Consider the following 25,585-nt stretch of genomic DNA (forward strand, 5'->3'; position numbering starts at 1 on the left):
TGTGTGTCTCGTCTTTTGGTTCTGCCTGAACATTAAATGAATGACTCAAAGCATTGTTTTGTAAGAGGAGCTCGCAGGCTGACATAACATCACGCCGCTTTTTACAAGACGCACGGTTGACCTAACATAGCTAGTAAAAATAAGAAAAAAGAGACGAGTGGACAAGCACTCTTAGGTCAACCCTGAGTTTGTACAAACCTGCCCTACTTTCCTTTCCTGTAAAGGCGTACGAGACGGCCAGTCACATGGGCTGAACAATCTGCATGCCTTAGACGAACTGCGCAAGGAATTTCTTCCCCCCTTCTAGTATTTTTGGAACCGTTCGCCACTGTCCTTCGGACGACCTCGTTTCAACCCTTGCACCAAAAATGCTAAGAAATATGTAAAAAAAAAAAGAAGGCCAGCATCAGGCGGCTAGCAAACCGAATGCCATTCAGGAAAGCAGAAAGTGCGGGCCGGAGGGTTTCTAGTACCTCGGAGCTCCAGCTGCTTGCATTGTCACTTGGAGGAGCCGCGGCTGCGGTGGTTTTGTTTAAACGTTACTGCGCGTGCGTAATTGTCGTTACTATACTCTTCATTCCTCACCGCTTTTCTTGGTCGCGAAATGCGCCTTCGTTTTATTTTCAGAACCGACTCCCCCGGCAGGAAGGGCGCACAAACGCGTTTCCTGTTTTCCGGAAAGAATTATGGCTCCTCGCAAGGTACGTCCTTCTTGTTATTGCTTTTTTTCTTCACCGCTCGTGTTATTTTAACTTCAAGCTGTTGTGAATTTGCTGTGTTTTCAGAAACCCTGGCGTTGCTTTTTTTTCGCCTTTCAACAAAGCTGCGGTTCAACCCAAAAATGCTTGGAAGTGTGGTGAAAAGGCGAAAGTATTCGGCAAAAAGAAAGCAACGAAGAATGAGAAAAATCAGAGTAATTGCCGAAACGCGGCATCCTCAAATGATTTCTCGTAAAGGCGAACGGCCCGACGTGTCGTCTGTTTCGAAACCTTTCGCTCACTCTTCGTCGTCTGCCTCTTTGTCTTTCGCCACGTGTATACGTCGTCCGCTTCTTCCTTTTTAACACAAGCGGCATTGACCCGCGGTGTGTTTTCACACCGTGCCGAATCACACCACTCGGCAGGATGTGTCCGGCACTTCGAAGTTCACGCACACACGCGACTATACGCCGCCGCCAAGCCGAAACGGAAGTTCAAAACTCTTTTGCTGGGTCCCGAAACTCGTGGCCTGTCACCTTTCTCGCCTCCTTTTTCTGGCTCCCGTCGCCTTCTTTCCCCTCCACATTTCACCCGGTTTAGCACCTCTCTCTCTCCCCTCCGCCGTTCTTCGCACTCCTGTTTTCTGGGACTGTCAGGGTCTTGTCACCGGCTCGTTCGTTCCCCTCCCTATTTCCGGCTTACTCGTTTACGTTTCTGCTCGGCTTTTACGCGGAAAGAGGAGGAGAAAAAGAAAGAATCGTTTTGGCGCGTATCGTGTACCACGTAGCACGCACGGCGAGGCCGTCAGTCGACCTCGAAACGGGCGGTGCTGGACTCGAGTGCCCGGCTTAGGTGGCTGCCTGCGTGATTGGGCGTGTTTGTGCGCGCGTGCTTGTTTGGGCGCGTGTCCTTGCGCTCGTGCGGGCAGTGGGATAAAGCTGGGGAGCTCGATGGAAGAGCAGCAGTGAACGCACGTGCATCGAGAAATCTTGTTTCGTTCGGACTGCCGCGGGAGAGCGTCGAAACATGCGGTATTAGTTTCCAGCTTTATGTACGAGGAGAAAGGCCATTTATCTGTCGGTCTCCGGACGGCTAACTGAAGACCTTTCGCTATTCTGGTTTGAAAATGCGCGTTCGCTGAGCTGCGCCGTAGGCAGAATACATCTACGACCATTTTCCCATGCCTTCTCATTTCTCTTGCGGCCGCCTTTTTCTTACTCATTCACAACAAGCTGTAGAATGTTACAGGTTAGAAGACGCGAAAATTGAGAAGTTGACTGACTCATCGATTGATTGGTTAGCTTAACGCTGCAGATTAGTGTATAGATAATGAGAGACGCAGAAGTGAAGCGCTGCGAATAATTATGGACAATCTGCAGCTCCTGTCCGCTCTTGCGCCCTTTATCAAGTGCAACAAAGGAAGCCGTGCGGGCTACGACACGTCTCTGATTTTCTACCTTGACTTGTCAGATGGCCGCAACTTGTTCATTTAGCTTTTTAACATCTTCGGAATGTTGGTAGGCGGATGTTCCCCTATACTCAACCTCTAAATCTGAACGTGGTTGCTACAGCCAGGAGCTGAACTCGCCACCTCGTACTCGGCCCCAGAAAGTCGTTAACAAGGCCACGCTGTGACGTATTTAAACTTAAAGCCGATTTGAGGGCACTTCTAAATGCCGCTGTGTGCCTGGAAAAGCACGTAACACGGTTTAGGTCATCACACAAGTAATCCATTCACTCAAACTTGTCAAACTCGGTAGACGAACGAAAAAAAAAAAATCGTTGCATCTTCTCAGAGTCCAAGAATACATTTACCTGTAATAATTAAGCACGACTGATCTTCGAAACTTACAACACTAGGACAAACACCGCAGCGGAGGCATACAGATCGATTTTGACCAGTTTAATCTCCTTAACGTGCGCCGATGATTTAGTACACTTTCTCTCCATACCCGCCTTTACACGATGGGGTATCAGACCAGCAAGTTCAGTGGGGGGTATTACAGGGGTTCAGCTACTGCAACGGATGCACAATAGGCAATTCGAAAGTTGTTGGTGTGACGTATATGAAATTGTATTGACGTGTACTTGTGAAATCCGTGGCTGCTTGGGCAGGCCATTTGTTGCAATGTTTCGACGTCCCCAATGCTTCTGTAGCCACTGTTGCGGCTAGGATTGGAGTTGGGCTCAATCCTAACCTAACCTAACCTAGTTGGGCTCAATCCTAACCTACTGACCAGTGCATCTCGAAACAGGTCGATGGCCTGCGCGAAGGTTAAGCTGGCCCACGCCGTCGTCCAAGCTTTCTTGTGTAGAGTTGCTTTCTCGCTTATGAGCCCGAGGTCGGCAAGTTGGAGGAACGAAGCGGGAGTTTATTTACAAATGTACATTGGAGGCAAACTTATTCACAAGGAAGTCATGGTCGTACTGGCCGAAGTACGGAGCACAGCATATCGTACGTAGCACGCATGTAGAGCGCTCTCGGAGCATAAGCGGTGTCATTCCGGAGGGGGCATAAACCACAGACAGAGGATGTCTCTTAAGAAAAAGCTTTAGCTCGGGTGCTCCTATCTTAATACATTTAAAGGAGAATTCGGTTTTCTCGACAACGACTGCACCATTTTGACGAGGTTTGTTGCATTTAAAAGAAAAACTTAAAATCTAGTGTCTCTTGGTTTCGAAGTTTTTATTTAAATTGTCTATTCTTTTATTAAATATTGGCAAAAATCGAAAATCTTCAGAAAACGAAACTGTGAAGTTTATAGCTCTAATTCAGCAAGGAAGAACGATATCACAATTCTGTGAATCGCATCTGATAGTACATTTAAGCGGACGAAATTGATATGTTATACATGAATCTAAAGAAATTGAGTAGTATGGAAATAGAGCTTTTGCAGGATCCTTGCACACCGTAACAAATTCACGTAAGATATAAATTGACATATCTAATTGGTCCGCTTTCAAAGATCTAATGGATTCCGTTTACAGAACCTCGATATCTGTTCGTGATGCAGAGCTATTAATTTATAAACTTCGCGCGTCTATATTTTTCGAACCTGCGAATTCTTTCAAATTATTTTAAGAAAGTTCCGGCCCTAAATCGTAATTCCGCTTCCAACAGTCGCTACAGTGAAAATTTCTTTCTCAAATGCAACAAGTTTTACTAAAATCTGTCCAGGGGTTTGAATAAGGTGTATTTGAATAAGCCACATCGTAGTTCGGCCTGAGCTAAAGCTTCCTCTTAAAAACCCTCTGTCTTTCCTAGGCCACTCGCTAGGGAAACAGGTAGTGTCCCAATAAATCAGTCCGTTGGTTTGTATTAGCGCTTCTCCGAGGAGGAGAAGGTCCGTACAAACCCCAAGCAAGCACATCAGAAAAGTTGTTTCACCGACGACCAAATAAAGGTTCGTAACCGCAGATTTACTGCGTAGGCTTCCTTTAGAGAAAGGGAACTTATACAGTAAATGTACACGACCCAAGCTCTCCATAAGGTAAAATTATTCCTCGTGTTGACATCTTTCACTGAAGTGCTGGGACATAGGCGTATCTACCGGGGAGGCAGGTGGGGGGGGGGGAGGCACCATGCCCCCCACCCTCAGAAAGGGGGGCGGCAAAGGAGGCTATTTGTCTCCCCAACTTTACGGTGTCCGGAGTTCTGACCAAGACCACTGTAGTCTAAAGAAAGCCACTTGAAGCCCTGATAATAGGAGTCTTCCCTCTCTACCAGTTGCACGCGGAGTCTCGACCGCATTGGTTTTTCAGGGCCCTCACCACTGGCATGTATATAGCACACAGGGTCTACTCGGCTCCAGCTGGTAAATTTCCCCACCTCTACAAGTCTGCATTAGTCTTTCTAGTCTTCATCTAGGCATGGATTCGGGCTACATAGTCTGTCAACAGTGCAATCGAATCTCGATAGTACAATTGAGGTTCCTAGTGCTTTCAAGACTGCTGTCATTTATTTAGCCGTGAAAGGTGTACTCGCGGTGAAACTAGAAGCAGCACGAAGCATTCGGTGGTACAGATGGCCGGCTTCTCAGCAGTGATAGCAGAGTGGGTGGTGGTCGGGGCTTGCCAAATGTGCGTATTCATCGCGTAGCGGCGCTGGGTGACGAGTGGGCCTGCTGGCGGCGGCGGTGGTTGTGGACGACGGGATTGCGGGTGTTACAGGGCCCTGGCGCGGGGGTACAGAGGGGGACTTTGACGGCGGACGACGGTGGTTTAAGTCACCACTTCCGGCAAGGGAAGCGGCGATTCGGGCTGCACTTTGGGAACGCCGAGTGACCGTCGAAGTTCGTACTTGACCACGGACTGAGAGCACCTGAGGTTGCGACGAAGGAAATGTCTTGCGCAGTTCTTCGCGCACAATGACCCTGAGGGTCTCTTGGAGATCACCAAAGCCCAGTGCTTGGGTTGCGCACAGCGGCGTCAGCGTTTGGCGGTTATATTGCCTAGTGCGCATTTCCAGACTTTTCTCAATCGTCGTTGCCTCTGTCAAGAACACAGCTACTGACAGTGGGTTGCGGATCAGTCCCACGAAAGGTTCTTGCTTTACGCCTCGCATCAAGAAGCGGACTTGCTTCTTCTCGGACATTTCCGTGTCAGCTTTCCGAAAAAGATGGGTCATCAAGTTCGTGAAGATGATGATTTCATTGGGTAGTTGCCCTCGGGTTTCCAGCAGAACTTCGGCCGTTTCTTTTCGGACAACGCTCGTGAAGGTCCTCAGAAAGTTGCTGCGTAACAGGTGCCACGTTGTAAGGGTGGACTCCCGGTTCTCGAGTCAAGTCTTCATGGCATCTTCCAAGGAGAAGTACGCATGTCGTAGCTTATCCTCAGAGGTCCTGTTGTTGAAGCTTGAGATCTTTTCGAAGGTTTCGAGCCAGGTTTCCGGATCCTCTGACGAAGCTCCACGGAAGGTACAGGGCTACATTTGTTGTTAAAGCACTGTGGGGGACGCTGGGACTGCCATTTTGGTTGTTGAGCTGGCCACAGTCTTGCTGGTCGTATCAGGCAGAAGTCCATGCTCCGGGGGCAGTCCTTGCAGTCTGCGGCTAGCTCGCCATGGTCTTGGGGCATCGGTAGGGCTGTCTTCGGGTTTCGGGCTTGGATCGCGGCTTTGGGGGGCGTTCGGTACATAAACGTAAAGAGCCTTCACCAGATGTCACGTAGAAGTGACGGTGAAGAAGGCAGGAAAACTGTGATTGACGGAACTAGCACGTTATTGGGTGAACTTGTGCTCTCAAAACCAGGCTACACTCAAAGATCAACGATAGCGGCGAACACAGTCGGCGATCGTCAAAAATCTGCTCTGCCGGTCAAGCGCGTCGCCTTTTATACACGCGCCATCGAACGCTCCAGCGAAATCGCTACTGACTGCGTCTCCTCCAGAAAGCTTTGCAGCATTCGCGTCGTGCATACATGAAATCAGGTTGCACAAGGTTCGGTAATAAAGACAGCGGATAGAACCATCGACAACATTTAAGAAACTTCCGATACACGCAGGCGCGTACCTCGCTGAACGATAACATCCTTTGGACAGTCAAAAATGCTCACCCGAAAAAGATAAACGAGTACACGTGTCAATGCTAAGTAGAATGCGAACACGCACAGAAAGTACCGAGGAAAGACAGTCAATCACAAAAGTTTACAGATCATGGGATCTCAGAAAACGTTCGATTTCAGAGCATCATCCTGTAACAGTAGTCAGTAAAACGGAACATCACAGTGTTGTTCACATATACTGGCAGAGGGTGTAAATACGAATACTAGGCTTTGTTGTGAGGCTGCGCAGATATTCAACTTAATCCCAGACTTCGTGTTCCGTGAAACATTGCGGTTTACTGTTCACGAACAGAAACTGTGTTTTGTGTTGCTTTCATGTATAATGGAAACGTTCTGTGTGTTTTCTAATAAAATGTGCCAGTTGGGGCGAAATACATTAGGAGTTGACAGTAGTCAGTGTGGTACAGTGCTAAACAGTCGGCGCAAATCGCTCTGAGCGAAGCACCGCCGGCCGCTTATCAGAATCAACGCGGTGACTGTGCTGCCATCTACAGCTCGATCTCACGGCCAGTACCGGGGTACGCCGTCCTCGCGCATATTCCATCTAAGAGCTTGAGTACTTTTTCCCTGAAAGCAGTCAATTAGCATTAAAACTGCTGTATGTCCTGATGTGACACTCTTCTTTCTAGGTACATTTACGCTGTTCTTTTTCCTCGATAAGAATTCCGGTAGCTGTGGAGTCTGTACATGTTTTCTGAAATGCTTACCTATGCTTCCTCAATTTCTTGAACGCCAACTTCATGATTGCTAGTACCACTTTACCGGGTTCATAGGTCGGAGTCCATTTTTATGAGACCCGTATACTTTAAAGAGGAATTTACGCTTAAGACCTATCCACATTGCAAGCAGATATTTGATTTCGACCAACATTTCGTAAGTCACACATTACAAATGAAGAATATTATTTGCAGTACTGTATCTTAGCACCAAAAACAGCTAGCTAGCACTGTTGGTGCACAACGGTATTTATCCTACAGGGAACGCGCCATGACGCAGGACATTCAAGCGAAAAAAAAAGAAATCTGATAAAAAAACATCTCTAGGTCTCTCCCAGTTTGTCGCTTACAAGGCTCACGAGCTCACACATACGCGCAGCCTATTTTGTATCACTTTTCAGTATAGAAAAAGCGCACTTCATGATGGGGTGCTTGGTGGTGCAAGGCAAGAGACCAAAGGAAAAACGACGTGCTGCCAACATTTTTACGGACAGAGCTGTCTTCGTCGGAGTTATCAGTCTTTCAGGACGCCGATGTATCTTTGTCACGGCTGCCATAATTCTCGCAACGAGGCCCTTAAATATAGAACTCGAGGACGATGAACTTTACGCGACGCATCATCATCGCCTATTCCTTTCTAAAGACCTCCGTGAGCGGGCAACCATGGTGGCCCTCGTCATCCGTCACCTTCCGCGACGGATTTGTTCCTTGAGGAAAAAAAAACCTAACGATGGCTGCCGCGAAAAACACGCCGGCTGTTCCCGCGGCCATGATTTGTGCAATTCCCGAGAGTTAAATCAAGCAGCGAATTCCAGGTCACCGCGGCAAAGGCACATCAATATATAGAGGCAAATGCCTTTTTAAATCGTGTTTTGCATAATGTGGTAAGCTCATTTTTTTATTATTTACTGATTTAAGGAAGGAACCCCATACGAGTCCCAGGACGAAAGCTTCGTAACTGAACGAAAATTCTCCTTGGTCCGGCAATAAAAGCCTGGACCAACGCATTTCATTGTGGCCACTGTACCATATAATTTTTATTTGCTTTATTTGATAACATTGGAGGTGTCGACAACTTTTGTCGCCGGCTTTTCTACAACATTTGATGATGTCAGTGACGTAACTTTCACGAAACTTTACCCACTTTGCTGGCCGGCTTCCACACAACTAATTTATTTATTCAATTGTTTATTTATTTACTTACTGATTGTTACCATACAGCACAAAATGCAGTGCATTCGTGGCTAAAGGTGACCCTACCGGTTACCCACCCGGGCTCTCGGAGCCATGACAGACGAAACACAAGAATGTCTATTTCTGCCCAACATATTTCACTACAAATAGAAACATAGAAGAACGAAAGAGAACTCTGTACAAAGCACACAATTTAGGATGCGAAGTGAACGAAACAAAATAAAGTTGTATCCCTTATATAGTAGGAAAAAAGAAACACAGAAAACATGAATTAGGTGGTTACACATAAGCTACATGATTGTTTTACAAGAAATAGTAGTTCACTTTTTATAAAGCAAACCAAGAATGCCGTCAAGAATATAAAAGATTGGAAATGCAGAATATTATTTGCGGTTTTAGCATAGCTGTATATGGTGTTATGGTGCCACAAGCACATTTTACGCTTTAAGTAATCATTCGAGGGAAATATATTTCCTAACGTTCAATTATTGTATTGTATTGATGTATTGATCGCTGATGACCTAAACTGGCGCAGCCGGATTGAAAATGTGTGCTCTGCATCGTACAAAAAGCTGTGTTTTCTTCGAGTAAAGCTACGAAACGCAACCAAAGACGTGAAGCTATTGGCATACAAAACTTTTATTCGACTTGTTCTCGAATACGCTGCCGTAGTTTGGAGTCCCCATCAGAAAGGTCTAAACGCTAAACTGGAAAGAATTCAAAGACTTGCAGTCCGATTTATATGTTCTAGGTACAAAAAGCAGACTCCGATACCGAAATGCTAAGTTAATGTAATTTGGAATTATTAGAAATTAGGCGACAGAGGAACAGGATAAAATTATTATTTCAGATTCTCCAGGGTCATGTAAAGATTGATAAAAAACAGGTACATACGTGCAGCTACTAGACTTATCAAGGGAATAAATCATGGTGCAACCATCCGTCCTTATGCCCCCCGCACAAACGTCTTTCGTTATTCGTTTTTTCCTGATGTTATCGAAAAATGGAATGGGCTACATGCACATATTGCTGAATGCACTGATGTAAAAGCGCTTGAAACTCTTCATGTTAGTTTTGTTCCTTGAAACTAATTCAATGTTTTTTGATGTTTTTGCATTCCTGTCAATCATTCTATGCCACTTGTTCGATAATCTTGATATTTTTCGATGATGTTTTGTTGAAGAATGAGATACGTCAAACTTCCTTCCATATCAGTTTTTTATTTATGATGTATTCCCTCTCTGCAATGACCCTCACATGAGGGTTAACAGTATGTTTAAATAAATAAATAAATTACCTGACAGTCACGAAGATGCGAATCCGATAGATGTGCACAATATCGAGAACCGGCCAATAAGATCGATTTGAGAAAATCATTTGTCACTGGCTCCTCTTTTTACAGCGAGGCTGTATACCTCTACCGCCAACGCATTTGTTGTGCCCATGGGCGAAGATGTGGGGCGGTCACAGAGGTAGTGAAATACCGGGCAGGCCCCCGTCGGAGGTGACGCATGCTTCCAGCACTCCGCCTCTATCAATAATAATTATTAAATAATAATTACTGAAATAAATAAATCAAGATGTACTTATTCAAGTCGGTGGGTACATTGGTATCGTTCATCAACAGCACATGGACTCCCGGATACGAGGCATTGTTACATATGCAAAGAAGAAAATGTTTGTACGACCATGCACCCTTGATTCACAAGAGGACAAAGCCACTGATTGTGGAGATGTCCGTGCTATAGAAACGAAAGACGAAATTATGATGTCCACTCTGTATATATCTCCAAACACACGCAAGTGTGATACCGAGAAATTCATGACGAGGCACTTCCCATTGGTCAGCCGTGACGACATTACCCCTGTCTTCATCGTTGTAGACTTCAATGCGGACATTTCGAAACCAGGCGACAAATCGTTCACTGAGTTTGTCGTAGAAGAGTTTGGTTTGATGTGCCACACCAATCCAAGTGACTCAACTACTCAACAACGGTCGTGTATAGATTTATCTTTGACCAAGATTCTGTCCGAGGTTGTAACCCAACCAGTCATTGCATATCACAGTAATCCCAAAGCTATCGCCACTACCATTACCAAAGAAAGAAAATAAATGCATGTGCCCTTGTCTCAACCTGCGTGATGTGCTACAGCTTCAGAGGTTATCCACCTCCACAGAGTGGTTTCTTTTGGTAAAGAAACATAAACAGGAAGAAAAATAGTAGAGTTCAGTGTTCACTGTTCCGAATAATGAATGAAAAAGTCAGCTGCCACAGGGGTTCACGTCCCGGTGACACACGGGGAGCTACGGGCACTATTTCGTCCCTCACGTGAACATTCCTTCACTGCAGCCTCTGAGTACAAATAACGCTCTTAAGTAGATATCTACAATTTTGTAAAAAAAATTTTAATGTACACATTGAGTCTTTAAGGAAAAGTTTCAGCTTGAAATCCTTTATTCCTTAGCTCACAACGATGCTTTTAAAAGGATTGACGCCCCCTGTAAGGCAAAGCCTTTTAGCGGGCCCCGAAGCATTTTGTATGTTTGTTACTGAGCTCATTTATGTACCCTCAGAGAATCTTTTCATAAATGTTCAGTATACGCCGCATTCGTGGAAATAAAAATATTTCCTTAGATGCCTCGTTTCGCTTTCATACGGCTGTCGTAATAATCTATCCGGAAGCGGATCGCAGCAATGCAATTCGTCCGAATGTGATAACTTCTTGCGGCCTCTCCTGCAATGGACTCATACCTCTAAAGCTTCTTTATTATATTGTGCAAAGTACTCCCTTCATTTCTCCAGGATTCTGCTCCAAGGCGATGTCGAATTTCCATAGAGCAATTGCTTTAAAAGCCCTCGAGAGGGGTATGTTTTGAAATAACATTTTGAGAGCTTTATGTTATTCTCGCAAAACCAGTGACCTTTATTATTCTCGCGTAGGGGATATGCATTATGTGTTGTTTTCGTAGCTGGTTTACGCAGCGCTACAGGACAAGAACAAAGAAGGCCACCAACTCGGCCACATATATCCGTCCTTTCTACGGTTTCATTCTGATTTGAATTCTGGCTTTTGAAACTGTGTGAGCGCCTATCTGGCTCATTTCCCTTTTCCTTCTTGCGCGTGCTTTAGCGGGAGGCGTAATGTTATTTCATAACAGCTTCAGTAAATTCGCTGCATAAGCTTCCAGCATCTTGCAGACTGTGAACGTACACAAATGTTCACATCTTACTTTTCTCTACCAATGCTTTTGAGGTTGCTGCGTTTTCTGCCGTGCTTACGCTTGGTAGCGAGTGAACGCTATTTACATTTCACGGCCGATATTTTTCTCGTAGCGCCCATGTATTGGGGCCACGGCCTGAATTCACAAAATTTTCGCAGAATTGCAACGATTTCTTTTTTTTATACATTCCTTTCGTCCAGCTTGCGAAAATCGGCAAGTCAGCGGTTGCAGTTGCGCAAATGAATACTAAGTATGCTTGGCTACTTTCTGTCCTTCTCCGCAGCCATATTTTTCTGTAAGTGAACGTGCTTCGAATAAACGCATGTCTCTTGATGCTGGACGTGTCCTTTGCTGTGTGGCGGAGCCGCTCGCACTTACAGCACAGCCTAATAATGCATTAATGCGAAAGCATTATATGCCCCACCAAGTTGTAAATCCGGCATCCGGCGTTAACATCCGACGGTACCAATGTGACTAGCACCATAGTGACCAAGTGATGACGTCACATTCCCGGCGCTGGAACTGCTGCAGCTCGCACTGCACACTCCCACTGCGGCGGACGCCGTGGCGCACACCCAGAAATTTGACTCTGCCCAATTCGAAAATTGAGTTGACCCACGTTCAAAACCGACTTGGCCCGCTCCCAAAATTCATTTCGCGCAGCCCCAAAATTTGGATGGCCCACGCCCTCCAAAAACTGGCCCTGCCCAATCAAAAAATTGAGATGACCCACGTTAAAAAACGACTTTGTCCACTCCCAAAGTTGGCTTGGCCCACTCCCACAATTTGGTTGGCCCACGGTCGAAATTGACATGACAGAATGAAAAGCATCGCGCGGGAGAGTCATTCTGCTTTCGCGTTCAATCCAGGAGACATAAGTACCTCTGCAACTTTTATTCGATACTGAATGAAGCATTCCTTCTTAGCAAAGTCGGTCTTTTCTCGCCCTTGTGTTGAATTATTGCAGCTGGCCAAATAAAAGAGTACGTGCCATGGTCGAAGCCGCACAGGGCACGTGACATCGAAATCATTCTGCAAAGGAAGCCTAATTTTTTTTTGCCATATCAATCATAGGGAATGCGCAGGTGAACTTCTGGCGTCGCCGTGATGTTCCGTCTAAAGCTCATGTGCGATAAGGTCCTACCACGCGCCGCGGTACCATTTGCTGCGGGCGCGAAGGAAATCGTGAGTGAGTGAGCCCAGTAGTACAGTGGTTTCATGGGCGCCGTCTTCATGCTCGCCCAGTGAAGTGCGAGAACGCGGAGGGGGGGAGACGGGGCTGAAGTCGCTTTTAGAGGGCGGAAGGTATGCAGATGAGCGGACTAGTCTGACCGTTACCGTGCGGCCGCGCGCGCGCTATCCTATCGGCAGGCAGAAAGGCTAGTGACTAGTGCGCTGTGTACGAGCGCGACTAGCTTTGGAGGTCCGTTAACTCAAGTTTCGAAGACGAGTTGCACTACGCATCCGCTTGCCGCTGCCTGCTGCCACCCTTGAATCAACCCCCCACCCCCAGCGTTCTGACAGCGACTGTTAGCGATCGTTGAGCGCCATCTGTTCGCGTTTTTCTAAGCTTGCGTGGCACCATGCTTGCTAATTTATGTAGTAGGCGAATGATTTCTGCAATTTATACAGCCTATACATATCCCTCATACAGATACCTTATAATTTGCTATAGAAATCAATGCTTCGCCTGCTGGCCGAAAGTGGATCTTCTTTTTTCTTTAGCTACAAGATTATAAGTGTTCGTTTCCGTTGCTTCCCTCATTTGTACGGTCCCCGTGCCGAATGCGGACACCCACGCAGTTAAATCGAGCGAGATGTGGTGCGGGCTTTCATTGGAACGTCCGTATCGAGTGTGGGGCGAGCTGCCACGACACATAAGCTTCGGCCTATTATCGATTTGTGTATAGTAACAATACTGACTAAAGGGACTGTGGGACTGAACGCGTTGCCTAGGTGTCTTTCTTTAGAGTGTGGGAAACGCGCGGACCGTCAGATTCCCGATGCCTAAAGTAAGTGTTAAATCGGCTCTGAAGTAGGCGAAACGCTCACAGAAAGTTCTATACCATCCCTTCCAATTCCTTTTGACCCATGTGTAAGCGTGCACCCTAAGAGGACGCAGCTTGGCGATCGATCCAAGGCAACGCCGCGCTTCTGGAAAGGAGTCCTCCTCGCGAGAGACCTGCGGTGTCAAGCGTTGACAGCGTTCGGCCCACGACCGCTCGGCGGCAATCCACCCTGACGTTGTTTCGAATACCGCAGAGACACCCGAGGAAAGAGGCGCGCGCGATCCGACAAGAACGACGGGCAGGCGATGACAGTGACGAGCCCCCTGAAGTGGCGCTCCGCGCTGAGGCCGCTCGCTCGCTTGCCCGAGCGGGCGCTCGCAGGACGCTTTAGCGCAGGTGTCGAGCGTCGCGGCAATTATCGGTATCGCTATAGCGCCTCGACTACTACCGCCGCGCCGTCCGCCGGCAGCATGTGGGGCAAGGTTGAGACCTTCGCCCGCATGGCTTCTCGTGCGTCGCACACCGAGGGGTGACACCTCGAGCTGTCGTCTCGCGCCGCGGGCTCGGATCAAAGCGGGTCTGTTTGGACGACGCGAGGCTCCCAAAAATACGGAGTGTGGTTCCTCTCTGCCCCCCCCCCCCCCCTTCGTCACAGCAGCCAAAGCTACGCCACAGACGCAGCGGGGCTGCTGCAGCTGGGTGTGAAGAGAACGCGCACCGCGCTGGTTGGCGACCTTTATAGGCTTCCCGAACCGCGATCCCCCTCCCTGTGTATAGCTGTCCGCTGCCACCGCTCTTCTAGTCGCGGCCCTGACCGCCTGTCGTCTACGTGTTCTCTGGCTATGGGCCGCCGCTCTACGAGGGCGAGTTGTAACTGCGCATTCGCGCGCGTTTGTCTACGTTTCCACGCACGCACGAGCATGCAAGCTCGTACAAATTGCATTGTACGAGGGAGCATGCATTGTACGAGGGTAAAGCCGCTCAAAGCTCAAATGACATCACTTTAAGCTCTGTTGCACAAGAAAGAAAGTATGTGGAGAGACACATCTTTAACGTAGCAATGAATTGATGGAACATATTTTAACAAGTCTGAATTTTCTAGCGGCTCGATGAGACACAAATCTGTCGCGCACATTACCAGATCTGTTAGTGCAGTCGGCTGTATTAAGCAGATTTTTTAACAGCTTCACATCGCCAAACCTTCTGCCGGAGCACAGAAATTGGCAGTTGGACAACTCCGCCGGCAACTCCGCCGGCAACGGAAAGCGGATCATCGTCGACGTCATACTGCCATGCTATAAATACAAGCTGCAACAGGCCGTCAACCAGTGGGCGCGGCAGCGGTGCTACTATGCAGACCAACCCGTTTCTATACCTTCTGCAGGTAAGAAAACGCTATGGAAAAGTTTACTGTAGTAACAACGTCTGTCTGCTCCTGCTGCCGTGCCCACGGCCCTTGATCGATCTTGTGTACTCGATGCATGCTCTTTTTCAATCTCTTCTACTACTTAGCGGGGACGTTGAAACAAATCCGGGCCCAGATGATGTGACCATTGCAGAACAGCTGAAGTCTATTGCGAAAGATATCCAAGAAATAAAGAAAGGTAAAGCAGTGGCTAACCAGAAGCCTAATGCAATCGACAAAAAATTGGAAAAGATCGGAATGTTTGAGAAACAAGTTGCTGAGAGTAATGAAAAAATAGCTGCACTTGAAGAGAATGTGTCCTTTCTGGCAAGAAAGGTTGACGAACTGGAAAATAGAAGTCGTAGGTCGAACGTCATCATCTATGGGTTGGATGAAGAAGAGGGTGAATCCACTGAAAGTCTCCGTGGGTCTGTAACTAAAACATCTTTCAGGATATACTACATATTGAAGTCGAAGGCATTGAAAGGATTCATCGTCTGGGGCGAATGCGAAGTGACAGAACAACAAACAGGCCAGTCATGTTGAAACTTTTGGACTATCGTGATAAGGTGAAGATCTGCAAATGCTGCTGAAAACTGAAAAATTCAGGATATTCTATCAGCGAAGACTTTTCACGTCCTCTCAGGGAAATCAGAAAGAAACTATGGGACACAACTAAAACAAACCGTGACAGAAAGGAGAAGGTCTTCTTAATGCACGACAAAGTAAGCATCGATGGCCAGCTTCTCAAATGGGATGAGGAAATAAACGACTTGGTCGAAATAAAAAAAGTGAGAAGAAAATAGAAAAAAACGGAAATGCGAGCAATCCATCAAAAAGAACACGCAGCTGCCGATAACCCTATTAAATATAAACGCGCGCAGCCTTCTAAATAAGATTGACCACTTGCAAGCTACCCTTCTCGCCTTTAATCCAGATATTGTTGTGATCACTGAGACTTGGCTGCACTCTGGCGTTCAAGATCGTGAAATCGTTCCCCCGGGCTATGTCATCATTCGCAAAAACAGGGAATTTAGGGATGGGGGAGTAACCTTGGTCTTAAAACGTGATCTACCCTTTACGCAAATGCCTGACATTCCTGGTGTAGAAGCCGTTTGGTGCAAAGTTCACTTGAAATGTAAATCTGTTAATGTGGGCGCGGTCTACAGGCCACCAAATGCTGAAACTGTGTATTTGGATCTTCTGTTTGATTACATGTATAAATATGTCTATGGCTCTATGATCATATTAGCTGGCGACTTTAATTGTCCGCTAGTTAACTGGAATACTTTAAGCTCACCTGATGCAACAAGTAATGCCATGTATCGTATCCTATTCACTTTACAACTTGTACAAATTGTTAGAGAGCCTACTCGTGCGCAAGGATCCTCCAATTCTATACTAGACTTGGTGTTTGTTAGTAACTACTCCAGAATAGATGATTGTAAAGTTGAAGTGTCAAAAGGAATTTCTGACCATGAAACGGCACTGTGTACGCTGTTCTTGCCAAAATTGGGTCGCCAGCGCGGTCCGACGAAATATGTGCGCGCATTTAACAGAGCGAACGACGCGGCTGCTATGACGTATCTTATTCATGAATTTAATGATTTTTATGATCTGTATGTTCAGAGTATCATAACTGTTGACGCCTTGTGGGTACAATTTAAAGAGCACGTCATGCATTGCATCACAAATTTTATCCCTTTGAAAAAGAAGGCAACATGCAAGCACAATCCGTGGATTTCTCGAGAAATAATCCGCATGAAACGAAAAATTAATAGGTTAAGGCAACGAAATAGGCGACGACCAAACTTAGAACTAAAGGTCAACATAATTTCGCTAACAAAGCAATTAAAGAATAAAGTACTCGAAGCTAGGAAACGATTTTGTGGCACTACACTTAACAACTTCATTAAAAATTCGCCGGCCAAGTTCTGGAGGTATTTAAACAGAAAGAATGTTACTGCTAGTTCACCTACACGTGGAAAGCAGCAAGCTGACTCATTTAACAATTACTTCTAGTCGGTATTCACCGCCGATAACGGTGTTTTAGGAACATTAGCGTGCTATAGTAATGAGTCTACACAACTTTCTGGCGCTCCGGTCATAAGTGTACCTGGGATTCTTTCTCTCTTGTTGAACCTTGATGAAAGAAAGAGCTGTGGTCCTGACGGAATTCCAAACTGCTTTCGTAGGCGCTATGCCGAACCAATCAGTGAATATCTCTACCTCATATTTTCTAAGTCACTTCAGGACAGCTGTCTGCCCGCTGAATGGAAGGTAGCAAAAATTGTGCCCATTCACAAATCAGGCGACGTAACGTCCCCGTCCGATTACCGGCCTATATCCCTCACATGTACCTGTTGTAAAACTCTTGAGCACATCTTATTAAAATTTCTTAAAGAACATACTGAGACTAAAAACATCATTCACCGAAACCAGCATGGCTTCAGAGCAGGGTTGTCCACTGTTACCCAACTGGCAGAAATCTTTCATGACCTCGCAGAGGGAATCAATCATCAAAGTCAAACTGATATAATTTTCCTTGATTACTCAAAGACTTTTGATCGCGTGGCACATGCTAAACTGAATTTCAAGCTAAACAAAATACTTGGCGATGGTCCCGTTATGAGGTGGATAGCCAGCTACTTATCGGAACGCCGACAATATGTGCAATACAATGACCATGCTTCTGATATCGTTCCGGTCATTTCTGGTGAGCCGCAGGGCTCTGTGGTAGCACCATTTTTGTTCATTTTATACATAAACGACATAACATACTACGTTGATGTGAAGGTGCGTCTCCTTGCGGATGACTGCGTGCTATACCAAAAAATAAACACTCATGCAGACCAAATAAGGTTAAACACAGCTTTGGGCAACGTCATAAAGTGGTGCAATACATGGCAAATGGCAATCAATATGGAAAAAACTGTAGTGATGTCTGTCACAAATAAGAAAACAAAGCTTAATTGCCCTTATGGTACTCGCAACGGCGTTCTCAGAACAGTAACAGAAAAGAAATACCTCGGTGTGATTATTTCTGATAATCTCAGCTCTAAAACCCAAGTACAAAACATTACCAAAAAAGCAATGAACAGTTTATACTTCCTTAAGCGCACCTTGCGCTTTGCGACTTCAGATACCAAGTTACTCGCATATAAAGTCCTTATCCGTCCAATCTTAGAATATGCAAACGTCGTCTGGTTTCCATATATGCAAAAAGATGTACACGTGCTCGAATCAGTTCAACGAAAAGCTGTTCGTTTTGTCTACCATAGATACCGGCGCACTGATTCTCCCACAGAGCTGCTTTCCTACGCAAGCCTAGACACCTTATCAAGCCGCGTCACGCTCTATAGACTCAAGTTTCTTTATCAATTAATTCATAACGCATTTAACATGGATCCTGCTACTTACATTAGTTTTAATCGTTCTAGGGAAACACGTCACAAGCATGACTTTACGATTAATGAATACTCTTGTGCTAACAACACATATTACTTTTCATTCTTGCCTCGAGCCATAAGAGAATGGAACGGCCTAGATGAATCTATAACTGCGCGGGATTCCTTGAAAAAGTTCGCTGAGCTCGCAGCCTCGTCAGTCTTGTGAACAATCCAAACCTGATGATCATGTTCAGACTGTATTGATTTTGTGTTGTTGCCCACTCGGTGTGTAATTGGCGTATTACTGTACTGTACTGTATACTGTTTGTATTGTTGCCCGCTAGATGTGTAACTGGCGTATTACTGTACTGTATACTGTATTCCTGTATCTTGCTGATAAATCCACTCCTGTAACAGTCCCAGTGGGACTAACAGTATGTTAAATAAATAAAAAATAAAAACTCCGCCACTGCGGAGTTGCTGGCGGTCACAATGAAGTGACTTTGCCATCAGAGATAACATAGGAAGCGGTGTTCGCGGCACATTGAAGTGGCTACTGGTGTGAACACGCGAGAAGATTTCAGAAGACGCAACCACAATTCATATAATCATTTCGCATATTTGGAAGAAATACATATTCACTGGCGCAGCCAGCATTGGTGATCCTCCACCTTGTGAATTGGAATACTTTCTAGCTCGTCGCTTCGCCCAGAAATATGTCTCGTGCATCACATGCACCTTGCACCGGAGAGGCTTTATTTCTCCACACTTAATTCCTCAATTCCGAAGGTATGTCTCCCAGGGAATCGTGTCACTGAGTAAATATTAGAAAAGAAGCAAACGCCCGCTTTCTAGGGGTGTGCTCAACAAGTCGCACCCAGAACAGAGACAAATAAATGCGAAGGGACTTTCCCATGATTTGCTCGCCAGTTGCTTTCACAACAAACTCACCGCCATGGCCCCTTTTCGGCCTTCTAAGTGTGTTGCGAGTGTAATAGAAGAAAGAAAGAACGACAGAGCTCGAGAGGTCAGTGTTCCTTCAAATATGCACCGGAAGTTTGTAGTACCCCTCTAACACTCCGTTGTATCCACAGCGGCTCTACAGCACTGAAAGCGGAGCCGTGCTAACCAGGATTCATTGACGAGATGTACGCTGGTGTTCGGAGACTATTCTTGTCGGCACACGATGGTTTTTGCACGGCGCGCCATTTCCCGCTGCTGTTTAGCTTCTGCTATAAATTGTCAGTTGTTTGATTCTTCCTGCGTAACGTGCGGCTGTCGCTCGCACTCTTTTCTGGCGCATGCAAGTTTGCATTCGGATTTAGATGCTGCTTACTTGAAGAGAAGAAAGCGATGTTGTGCACAGTGTCATGGTAGCAGTTGTAGCAGGGGTAATAAACTGTATTAAAAATTGAGGGATGCGTTCAAAAACCTGATCTTATGAACCTGCCGGCCACCAGCTCCAACGGAATGTCGATATTGATGGCAAGGATCACGTGGCCATGCGTAAGAACCGCCGTTTAAATATAGAGCTCCAAGATTTTAACTCTTGCGCAAGGTAAGAGGAAACATCGAACTTGCTTTGCTAGTTACGGCTACGAAACCCGACGGTTCAATAAGTGTCGTGTAGATTTCTCTTTGGACACTTGGTGCATGTTTTATGCTCGGAAGAGGAGTGGGAGAGGGGGCCTGGGGAGGGGGTCACCTCTTACTTTATGAATGCAAAATCGCGCATGTGAGCCCCGCACTGACCACGTCCGTTCCCTCTGCCTCTCTTCGAATATAGTTCTATCTCGAAAACACAAAAAAAGGCGACGCGCTTCGCGAGGTTGAGCATAAGACATTGAGCATTGAACCATCGCTTTTGCCTTCGGTTACGAACAGCTTGTCGAGCTGACCGCTCCTGTCGTAGCGATGTAAATAAACGTTTTGTTGTTCGCTACTTTGCGTTGTCATTGCGCGTGTGCTCTCCGCTGCTGGTCAATGTCCTGACAGTTGGGTTAGCGCTGCCCTATAAGCCCCTTTGGCATACCCGCCTACTCAAGTCTGCTAGGTTTCATAAGAAACAAGTAGCTTTAGGAATTCATATAATGCTTATGCCTTGAAGCTAAGCATAACCTTATTTCCTTATTGTTTAGTTTCTTTTCTATATTATTCTTTATTTACTTAATTTTAATAAACATGTATAGCCACTCACTCAAATGTTATCGCATTAAAATTAGTAGTGTATAGAGCATTATGCAAGAAAGGTGAAGCGTGCAGACAGGACACAAGAGAAGAGAAGTGGACAACACGAACGCCGGTACAGAGCACGATATTTCATCCTCGATCCGTATACCATCATCATCATCAGCCTGTTTTATGTCTACTGCAGGACGAACGCCTCTCCCTGAGATCTCCAATTACCCCTGTCCTGCGTCAACCGATTCCAACTAGCACCCGCAAATTTCCTCATTTCTTCGCACCACATAGTCTTCTTTATACCAAGCAGCTACCAGTTTGTAGCCTGGCACATTTTTTTTTCAATAAAACAAACTGAAACTGAAGTTAGTAATTGTATGGGTATACGCGCATGCTATCATCCGGTAATACAATGCGTCAGCCTACAAGCGGAGTGACTGCGCAGGTACTATCACCAGAATGGTGCTGCATGGTACCGCAGGTCGCATACTCGGAAGTTGCTCTGAACACCTTCGCGTATTTTGCGGAGCTACTGTTGCTTCGTTCACGTTTATTGCGGTATGCGCCAGTTTTCGTCCGTCCTTAAGTTTGCCTTCTCTTCCGCAGATTATCGGTTGCCACCTGAAAACTTTAGCGAACTTTCCTGCGGTCTATTCAGAACGAACCGACCGCCATGTGCAGTATGGGACGAGCAACCGTGCAACTTAATCACAGAAAGCAGAAGGGAAGCGAACTGCGGAAGAATTCATAGAGGGGCGCTGCCTCTGTTAGCTAAGTATAATAGCTTTAAGAAGAATGAAAAAGAAAATGTTAGAGAAAGCTGGCCAATAGATTTGATTAGAGAAGAAAGTAAACCAACAGACTGTGGTACTAACATGAACTTAGAGATGGGTTTTTGTTTCCATTGTCCAGACTGAAACTTGCTCTGAGTGTTTAGATGCAAAGCAGACACCTGGCAAAGCTAGACGTTGATCGTCAAAAGTGATTTCTTTTTGTCTGGAATTCTATCACCAATAGACCGGCATGCTTACACTCGGGGGATGCTTAGTAGAAAGATCGTGCTGACGCCATAACCACTGACATTAGTGAAGGAGCACCGGTGAGGAAGCGTGCACACCCCCAACTATGTTTCCATCCAAAGTGGAGCGTTAGTTGAGCGACCATTCCAGCCGCACCAGTGGTAGTGTCTTCGGTGTATCCTGCTCGAACAGCGGCACTCAGTACAAGGTTTGCAGCTCAAAGTCATCGCGTGGCAAGCAGACACCCAGATATATCTGAATAACTTTGGAACACCGAGAATCACGCAATGATAGCGTTAGCCGTAGGTGGCATATTATTCCGAGATAATTTCATGCAATAATTCCCAAATAAGCTGGAATTATGTCAATTTGTATTTGAAATCTTAGCAAGGCAGCCCTGCTTCTCATTGTTTTTTCATCGCGTCATGTCATTTCTTTTCCGAGAAACCTTTCCATCCAATTTCAAATGAAACATGTGTCGGAATGTGCAATTTTCGTATTCGCGTACACTTTAAGGTTTCATAATGTGCATGAACACCATTTGTTACTGGTTCTGAACACCACCATTCGTAAAGGAAATAAAAATTACTTAGACTTAAAGTGTTTTGAATGTAGAAGAACGCAGCACAAGACAGCCACAGCAGAGGACGCATTTAGCACCTCTTCTGTTACTGACCAGGGTTGCGCTGCTCTAAAAACTAAATGATCAACCTACAAGTCCAAATTTTGGGTCTATATCATCTTTAGGGCGAAATACCTCATCTCGTTTTACTAAGCGCTGTGGGCAGTGCGACTTCCCCAGGTCTTGAAAAATCTATATGACCTGAAAGTGATAAAATTTACATTTCCACGCGCACTGAATTAATTCACATCCGAACAATTGCGCCTTCGTTCAAGAAGTGTGTGTGTGAGAGAGAGACAGCGTGCGAGAGTTTGTTCTCTCTTACTCTTAAGAAATGATGAAGAACCCACTCAATCACGACAAATCGTAGCGCTGAGACACTGGCATAGACACAGACTGAAAGAAAAAAAGAAAAAGAAAGACAGACGCTGACTGCGAACAAACTTTTATTTTCGGTGACCCGTGTGTGCCGCCGGGATACGATTTGTCCCGATGCCGAACCTCAAAAAACCCAAGCACGAACAATATAAGGTGTCCGAAGCCACGGCTCAGCGGTGGTTTTCTCTGAGTGGCAGAAACAGAAACAGGCTATGCTATTGAGGCCTGTATGTGGCACAAATATTTCTGGAGCAGTAAATACACTCTGGTTGCCTTGTTTTGGACACTACATATAGTCAAGCCGAAGTACGGTACTTAACTCTGGTCGTTTTCTTTTTTTCGTAGAAGAAAAATAACATTGACTTGATGTGTTTTTTTAAAAAAGGACATTAAAGAGAAATGCTAACTGAAGTATTGCGCAAGCAGCATTACGACGCCTCTCATCGCGTCGTGTGCTTCCGCCCTGGCGAGGAAGTGCTACTCCGGACACGTACTCCTGGCTTGTGTGACAAGTTTCAGCTTCGGTTCATCGGCCCCTACAAAGTCTTGGAGCGGACTTCTCCGGTTAACTATCGCGTGGAACCAGTTATTGTTCCAAATGACCGCCGCTGCCGCGCCGCTGAGATTGTCCACGTTTCCCGTATGAAGCCTTTCACGAGACGTTCACCGCCCCTTTGAATTGTGGCCAGGGTGGCCGCTCTCGCGCGAGGGGACATTAGTGTGGGAATTTATAAGCTATTCTTTGTCATCTGTGCATGATCATCATCATGTGGGGTTCATATGGGGTTCTTCTTCATCATGGCTTGTGGGGCTGGCTCTCGAGTGTGATCCGTGCTGTGGGCGTGGTCGGTTCGCCCAGTCTTTGACGCGTAATAAACGTCGTGATAACTGCTACGTCACAGTATTCTTTGAGAACTCTGTTTCGTTAATTAGGCCGCATCATGTTAACTCTTACAGGAAAAAAAAAACAAGGTTAATGTCAAATTTTCCAAATTTCGCATAGAATCCTCGGAGCCCGTGGGTTGGTGTGAAGTCGCAAATTTGAGAGTGAAGTTGGGGGAAAGAGCGCTGAAATGCAGGACGGTGACGAAAGGAGACAAGCATGGCGCTGGCTAACAATAAAATGCTATTCCGGGTCGATGTAATGCAATGTGCAATGCGTGTCCACTCATATACCAACCACCCCTATCGAAACAACTACTGCAAGTGCAGGATTTTCTCTTAGGGAGGTTGTGCCGTGATGGTCCAATACAAGTTCTCAAAAGCACCTAAGTCAAGCTTTAGACTCTCTTGAAATAAAATGCAGCGCTTCTATTTACCTTTAACAACAATTAACCAGGTCCGAGAAGGCACCGTCCAAACAGATGACGTCATGTCGTGCTGGTTGCGGCAAATTGAAGACGGTATCGACAGTCATCTTTCCTTTTTGGATTTTTTCCCACTTAACAAGCCTTGTACCAAGGTAAGAAAGTCCTTTTCGTTGGATATTTTAGGAGGGTAATTGAATCATTCGACCACGAGTATTTTTCTCTTGAGTGTGCCTATATGCAATATACAGGGTGTCCAAGCTATCTTAACCAGTTTAAAAATATGCAAATTTCACGTAGCTGGACAGAATCAAGGTAATGTTGTTTGTCGTCGCTTGGATACACCCAAATTATTTTTTTTCATTCCGCCTAAATGTATAAATAATGGTAATTAATTAATCAACTTCTCAAATATTATAATAAGGTGAAAAGTGTCAACAGGAATGTTATAGAAAGACATGAAAAACACCCGATACAGATTTCTGTGGCTCCATTCGTACTACATAAAAGTGTTTTTCTGAGTGTGAAAGAAGCCTGCAAATGCACGCAAAATTGCCCCGTAACTGGCTGTCGAGCCACTTTGCGTGTAATCTTCGGTGACGCCAGGTGCCATGGGGCGTGAGCCAGACAAGCATGCCAAAGCCTTGTCGAAGCTGCCGGACACAGCGTGGACACGACCGATCTCGTTGCTCCCCAAAGCACGCCTGCTTTAGCCGCTTTTTACGCAAGTTTCTTTTTACGTGCGCTCCATTTAGACACCGTGCTTTTCATGTTCTTCGTCTTCTGAGGGATCATTTCCGTCGTCCGCTATTGCGAATCCTGACACAAACAAAGAAACAAACAAACAAACAAAGAAACAAAGAAACAAAGAAACAAACTAATGCAGTGGTAGTACCTCAGCTGAACTGGAAGTACATCTGAACAGCGAAGCGGTGATTCTGAAAGATAGGGGATCTTGACCCAACTTCGATTAAGTATATATATATGCTCTGTTTGTTGTTCAGTTGTAATTGTACTGCCGTCGCCATGACAGCATTATCGAAGTCCCAGTCGCAAAAAAAAAGTTTGGCAGCATGTTACCCACCTATAACACGTGAAGGCTAAAGCCATGCTGCACACTTGGTAATGCGCCGTCTTGCATCGTTGCGTTGCTGCTTCCGCAGTTCGGCTTCTTCTGTTCGTGTTCTACGCTTAGCTGCGGCTTCGCGCACTCGTATAGCGGAGTCAGATTCGGGGCAACGACGTTTCTCTTCGACTTTACGTCGCATCCTGTCAGCAGGGGATTGTAACGTATGCTGCTACGTGTGTTGTATAGGTCCTTTCACTGAATGTACGCACTGTTCACTTCACTCTGGTGAGCGCTTGTTGCCTCAGCCTTAAAGGGGTATGAACCATTGCATTTTTTGCTTGCTTAGGGGGTATGAGCCATTGATTACGGAGGTATGAGCCGTTGAGAAGGTTACGTGCTTTTTTGTACCACTTCACGTTTCTGTACGCGATATGCGTGACTCTAATGAATGTATGCATTGTAAGCGTCACTTTGCTGAGTGCTTATAGCCTCTACATTAGAAGAGGCATGAGCCATTGCATACTTTTTTTTCCTTGCTTGGGGGAGTATTAGTCATTGCTGATGATGATAGTTTTCGTGCCATCGGACTGGACGATGCGTTTCTTACTTCAAGGCCATCGGGGGTACGAGACACTGAAGGAAATGCTCACAATATACAGCGTAACCATAGAGAAAGAAATTCAACAAGAGGGGACACTCGGTGAAAACTGGCAACAGGAAACCCGTCACGCCTAGCGTCAATTCCATCCGTTAGTCGACGTGACCATCGGAAAAAAATAATGTGAAATGAACTTACAGACGTTTTATTTCTTT

At 45.8% G+C, this 25,585-nt stretch overlaps 1 protein-coding gene and 1 long non-coding RNA gene across 5 annotated transcripts in view; one reads left to right on the forward strand and one right to left on the reverse strand.

Annotated features, from left to right (window-relative positions):
• LOC142592607 (uncharacterized) overlaps positions 1–9,725 on the forward strand; it is a 38,913-nt gene extending 29,188 nt beyond the window's left edge. Inside the window, exons 2-3 of the long non-coding RNA XR_012830739.1 lie at positions 628–701; positions 9,573–9,725. This is a non-coding gene — a long non-coding RNA (uncharacterized LOC142592607). The remainder of the gene's footprint in view (positions 1–627; positions 702–9,572) is intronic.
• LOC142592606 (putative protein kinase C delta type homolog) overlaps positions 1–25,585 on the reverse strand; it is a 556,922-nt gene that overhangs the window by 166,646 nt on the left and 364,691 nt on the right. The window lies entirely within an intron of this gene.

This window comes from Dermacentor variabilis, chromosome 9, assembly GCF_050947875.1.
Source record: "Dermacentor variabilis isolate Ectoservices chromosome 9, ASM5094787v1, whole genome shotgun sequence".
NCBI classification, from domain to species: Eukaryota; Metazoa; Arthropoda; class Arachnida; order Ixodida; family Ixodidae; genus Dermacentor; species Dermacentor variabilis.